The sequence below is a fragment of the Eubalaena glacialis genome, chromosome 7, assembly GCF_028564815.1.
Source record: "Eubalaena glacialis isolate mEubGla1 chromosome 7, mEubGla1.1.hap2.+ XY, whole genome shotgun sequence".
NCBI classification, from domain to species: domain Eukaryota; kingdom Metazoa; phylum Chordata; class Mammalia; order Artiodactyla; family Balaenidae; genus Eubalaena; species Eubalaena glacialis.
The window spans coordinates 28,228,765-28,234,433 of record NC_083722.1 but is presented as its reverse complement, the minus strand read 5'-3'; the positions used below and the strand labels follow the sequence as shown (position 1 = coordinate 28,234,433).

The 5,669-nt window shown below is 43.4% G+C and overlaps 1 pseudogene; it reads right to left on the bottom strand.

Moving 5' to 3' along the window:
- Nucleotides 1-1,342: 1,342 nt before the first annotated feature.
- LOC133094439 (patched domain-containing protein 4-like) lies at nucleotides 1,343-1,920 on the bottom strand (annotated as a pseudogene).
- Nucleotides 1,921-5,669: the final 3,749 nt, after the last annotated feature.

Genomic DNA, 5,669 nt, shown 5'->3' with positions numbered 1-5,669 from the left:
ACTTTAAAATGCAAAACAAACCACACCCCAACATTGTGCACGTGTTCAGATATGCTTTTCACACTGCTTAAATGTGAAACCTCCAGATGTTTAGCTCTTTTCCTCATTGCTTTTGATCATATGTGTGTTCTGTTTGCTCTATGGCATCATTCTAAGCTACTCCTCTTTCTTTAAATCAGCTTCGTCCCAGAAGTTTCGCACTCAAGTTGGTGGTCCACACAAAACCAATATCTGTGCTTCTCCCTTGTCAAAATAATCAGATGTACCAAAGTTTCTAGGAAGTTCTGGACTGAGTTCTACTTAGTATCGAAATACACTTAGAGAAGAATGTCTTCTGATTTACTTAAAGCTTCTCACCTATGACTTTGTGAATTTAAAAGTTTAACTTCAGATTGTTTCCTGACACAAACTGGCTAATTCTTCCATGACAAAGAATTGTCTGATCCCTCTCACAGTGTCTAATCATTTCTTTTTCCACCTATTTCCTCAATTTCTAATTCCCTGACCAGGAAATCAGCTGCAGACAGCTAAAACACACCACATGGACCACAGGGAATCAAATGGTCAGGTGTCCAGGCAAGCTGAGTCTTAGAGGGCATAGTAAAAGGGATTAGAAAATGAAGAGGAAACACATTTTGACACTAAAGTCATAGAATAGTTAAAAAGGGAAGATAAACCCCTCTGATTATATACTTCTATTTCAGAGATTAGCCAACTATGTTCTGGGGTCCAAATCTGACCCCTGGCATGATTTTGTTTGGCCTGCGAGTTAAGATTTTTTTTTTTTTTTCATTTTTAAAGTATTGTTAAAAACGATAAAGAGAAAAAAAAAAAAAGACTATATGACAAAGATAGTGTGTGGTCTGCAAAGCCTAAAATATTTGCTTATGGTCAAGTTTACCAACCCTTGCATGTAGCATATGATTATTTCCATTTAGACCTAGGGAGCAGCTATTTTTGCATGCAAACACAAATATACGTGATTGTTGGGATTCATACTAGGGTCATACATAAATTCATGGAATCCCAATAATAGTCAAAGCTTATTATTGACCGTCACACAGGCATACATCGGTACAGACAGTCAGTACCAAATTGTAGCCAGGCTGTTGGTAGCTACGTGTTTATTTCTCTTGGCAATGGAAATAAAGTCCCTGGCAATGCTAAAGGCTCACGATCCACCTTCCAGTAACTAACCAACCTCTAATAAATATAAAATTGTGCCTTTGATATTGTTTTAGTTTAGTTTTTCCTTCCAAATTTATCCACACCTTCTCCTCCAATAAAGAAACAATTGTCTTCTGTGTCTTAAAGATGAGACCTCTGCATTTTCTTTGCTTGTTTAGGGCAAAAAATGAAGTGCTACCTGTTTAACTGGCAGAAGCATGCAGGAGGAGCATACCTTTAATTTAGGGTTGGGATACCTCACTTGCACTCTGCCTGAGATCCTTTAGCACTGAAATATCATCATCCAGCACGCATATCTCATGCTGAGAGCTCGCCCTGTCATTTGAGAAAAAATGTAGTTACAGACTTTGCAGCTCACTTCATTTCCCGCAAGGCTCAGCGAGTGTGCAGGATCCCCTCAGCCTGGAGCAAAATATTGTCCCCGGGTGGGGAGAGGAGGATCACCCTGCCATACCTCCCGGGGATGTGTAAGTCCGAATAGAGCTGGCTTTTGGACTGGTCCAGGGGGAAAAGGCTGCTGGCCAGGCTGCGCTCGATCTTAGCCAGGCTGTGGCTGGGAGCGACCAGGCGCTCCAGGTCGCCCTCGGGCTGGAAGCGGTTGAGCGCGCTGAGGCCTAAGGTGATGGTCAGGGCTGCGGGCACGGTGAGGAAAAAGACCGGGTGCCGGCTCACGCACAAGCCCAGCCTGTGGCGGAACGACTGGAGCCCTCTGCGAAGCACCTGCCGCAGCATCCTCCACCAGGTCTAGAACAGTGACAGGTGCAGCACCAGACCCTCTCCACTCGTCACGGTCACCTGGCTTCACGATCGCCCACCTCGCGGTCCCATCGCCGCCACGCCAGCAGTCCACACCAAGCCCTCCGCCTTCGCCGTCCCTTCATCTCGCGCCAGCGCTTTGCCAGGTGCTTCTCAGGCGCACTCTCTTTGCACTTTTTCACACACAGCAGCAGGTGCTACCAGACAGCAAATTCTTGTCTTTTTTTTTTTTTTTGGCCGGCGGCGGGGCATTTGGGATCTTAGTTCCCTGACCAAGGATGGACCCCGCGCCCCCTGCAGTTGAAGCGCGGAGTCTTAACCACGGGACCGCCAGGGAAGTCCCAAAGGGTTAGCAAATTCTTAAACTGCCGGTTTCCTACGGCCCCAGACCCCGGTTTCCGCTGCTCCCCGCCCGAGCCCGCGGATCTTTTCTCTAAGTCTCCATCTCGATGCAACTCTCCTGCCCCCACCCATTCCGGCAGGTTCGCCCACCCTCCTCGGGGGAGGTGGCTAGTGTGGACCGGTCCACCTGTGTGGATTTCCTCTCCGCCCGGATGAACTGCGTTTCCTAACTAGAAATCTGTAAAAATGGGGACTCCGTAAACACGTTAATACCTGTCCCACTAGAGGGGGTCAGAGAGGAGTGGGTGGTGAAAAAAGCGAAATACTCTTTAAAGAATAGTCATTTTTTGGTAAGAATTTTTGTTGTTGTTGTTCCCACCTCCTCCCTTGGCAAGGAAATGGAGGAATCAATGAAATGAGGATGATGGCCCAATAAATTAGGGGCTTTTTAGAGCCGGTGGCAGGCGGACTTGAGAAGGCAACTTTGAACACGTTCCAATATCCTCTACGCACTAATTTTGTTTTGATTGGATGACAAGAAGCAGAGAGGGCTATGCTGCATTTTTAATAAATCAGTGTGCGCGGGTTCTTTGCAATACACCGCTCAAAACCCGCAGCTGCGGACTGCACAGAAGTGGAATCTCTGCCTGGGCGCATGGGCTCTCCCCAGAGGAGAGGGGACTGGCGCAGCGGCCTTGGCAGTTGGTGCCAGCACCGAGCGATCAAATGCATGCCCTGCAGGTACGCAATTCTTTACGCTCTTCAGGACTAAAAAGAAAGAGTTCTTAAAGCTGAACCATCATCCCCTGGGCGCCCCCCGCCACCTCAGTTGGTTCTCCCCTGAGCCGATCCTTAACTCCGCCCCTGCACTCTGTTTGGCTCCCTGAAGGTGGGTAGTTGGGATGCTGAGCTACTTTCCTGCTCTGAGCTGAAATCCAGCAGCAAACTGGCTACATTCTAGTTACATACATTAAGACAAGAGGAAAAAGGGAAGTGGCAAGTGAAAGGAAAAATCAGACTTCTGGAGGGTTCAATCACTTCAACCTTGGGAGAACTACCTCTAAAGCATTAGAAGAATGTGCTCTGGGTGTTTGCAGATTCCGATTTTAACAGTTTTAACTGTCTTGAGGTACATAGTAGTTCACTTTAATATTCTGTTTATATATGTGAAACTTTTATAGTAAAAGTTAAAAGCAAGAAGAAATATGTGTCTTTCTACATATATACAAGAAGGTACATATAGAGAGAGATAGATTCAAAAGATATATAGATACAAGCAAATATATAAAATATATATACATATACAAGCACATACACATATATTTACACACATAAACATAAAGAATTATGATGAAGTCCTAGGAAACTCACAAGTTTATGCTCTGACAAAATAGGAAGATAGATTGAGAGCAAAATCGAAGATTAGAAGTGAACTGAACTCTTTAATTAGCTGTTTTTGGAGTTTCATAGTAATATCTTCCCTTACTCACAAGGTATAACTGATTATCTGATAGCAGCACATTATTCAATTTAAATATTATATCAAGTTCCTGAAAAGCATCACATATGAAACTTCTCAAACATAGTTTTAGATTCTCTCTCTAATTTACTTCAATTTATGCCCACAAATCTAAGCCCACACTGTTCTTATTCTTAAAGTTTTACAATATCCATGATCAGACTTTTAAAAAGAGAAAAAAAGAGTATAAATGTACATATATAGTTTACAGTGAGTTTTGCTGTTCTTTTTTTTTTTTTTTTAATACATTTATTAGTTTATTTTTGGCTGCGTTGGTCTTCATTGCTGTGCGCAGGCGTTCTCTAGTTGCGGCGAGCGGGGCCTACTCTTCGTTGTGGTGCGCGGGCTTCTCATCGTGGTGGCTTGTCTTGTTGCAGAGCACGGGCTCTAGGCACACGGGCTTCAGTAGTTGTGGCACGAGGGCTCAGTAGTTGTGGCTCAAGGGCTCTAAAGCGCAGGCTCAGTAGTTGTGGCACACGGGCTTAGTTGCTCCGCGGCATGTGGGATCTTCCCAGATCAGGGATCGAACCTGTGTCCCCTGCACTGGCAGGCGGATTCTTAACCACTGCGCCACCAGGGAAGTCCCAGTTTTGCTGTTCTTGAACTTTTTCAGGAAGAGAAGAAAAATCTAGGTGTCCTTCCTCTTGCCTCAACAAACAACCAATGTTTGTAAATTTTTTCCTATATTGCCAAATACAAATATAGTGCTATAGTATGTATTATCTTTAAATTCATCTCCTTTAATAAAAATCTAAATTTTCAAACATTAAATATAATTTTTCTTAATACTTGTATGGTTCTCATTAGTTCTTACCATCAATATCTATTAGTTTATCTACCCTGAACCCGCAAGATGAACAATATGCCCCTTCCTCACTCACTTCCCCACCACACCTGGTGCATGCCTCACCCTCTAATACTGCTATTTTTTCCTGTCTGCCTTCTGAACTGGAATGAAGGATTTGTGTCATTGGCTCTTAGTTCAATACCTAGCCAAATATCTGTGAAGTAAACTAAATTCCAGGCCAGGTTTTCTTCTGGAATGGGAGAATATGTCTATTAAGTATACCTCAGCCATTGGCTTAGATACCAAGGTTGTGCTTTGTGGCTGGTGCAATCTGTCTCCTCTCCTGTTGGCCTTGTGTCCATTCTTCCTTGGTTTCCAAATATCTCTGGGCATCTGACTCTTGCCCAGCCCTCTTTCCCAGGACTCTTCTTACCTCTTCTGCCACTTGCAGGCAGCCTGACATCTCTCATTCTGTCCTGCACTCCTATAACAGGTACTATGAATGGCCTTAAAAAAATTTTTTTTTCTCTTCTTAATTCTTTTTAGGAATTTAGGTCCATAGATTGCAAGGGCATATGTGAAAATAAAGAGATGGCTGTAAAAATGAAGGGCCTCGAAAAAATATGCTTCTTCAAAATAGTCAATAGACAATTTATTGTTCACACATTGTGTGGGAGGCCTTGGAATGGACAGAAGTAGTCCTCAGGGAGTTTACAATAATGTTAAAATTTTGGACTTCATCTAATGGCCCGTAAGGACAAAGTGAAGGAGCCTCAGTCTATGAGTGACATGATAAGATTTATATTTTAGAAAAAAAAGGTTTGCTGCAATTAAAGAATAATCTGGAAGATGCAAAGCTGGAGATGGGACTGCCAGCATAGAGGCTTCCTGAATTAGTTTTGGGAAAAGATTATGGCTCAGGGAATAAGAAGGGATGTGAGAATTATTGAAAGGATGTGAGAGTTAAATAGTCAGCCCTGTGTATCCATAGCCATGGATTCAACCAACTGTGAATTGAAAGTACTCAAAAAAAAAAAAAAAATTTCCACAATGTTCGAAATAGCAAAACTTGAATTT